Source organism: Cynara cardunculus (genome assembly GCF_001531365.2).
Source record: "Cynara cardunculus var. scolymus isolate 2C chromosome LG 1, CcrdV1, whole genome shotgun sequence".
NCBI lineage: Eukaryota > Viridiplantae > Streptophyta > Magnoliopsida > Asterales > Asteraceae > Cynara > Cynara cardunculus.
Window position 1 is genome coordinate 32,675,387 of NC_037528.1, and position 518 is coordinate 32,675,904.

Consider the following 518-nt stretch of genomic DNA (forward strand, 5'->3'; position numbering starts at 1 on the left):
GTTCATGATTCATAAAAGTCGGTAATATGACAATATGAAAATGGGTCGTGCATGTACTTCCATATGAACATGTGAATTAGGTACGTATTTTAATAATTAAAGAAAAAAGATATCAATACAAGATGAGTTATAAAAAACACAACATATCGTAATGAACATAATTTCGATTAAAACGAATCTAAAAAAATAAAAATCGATTACCAAGACATTTGCTTTGGTTAATTTCTTCAATTCCAGACCTCGAACTCCGATTGTCATCATAAACCATTTTAATCTTCTCACTGTTGTCGATTTATTTTYCATTGCGTTTATCTATATTAGCTTGATCGATACCGAAATTTTTTACTACCGTGTTTTCTATGCGAATTAAAAACTGATAAAACAATAAACATGGAAGATCAAGATTAAAAAAAAAATTATTAATATTATAAATGTATATTTTTTGGGATTTGATGATTTGTAACTCCCCATTAATTGTTTGGGAGTTACATTTCAAATAAATTTACTGAAATACCCTT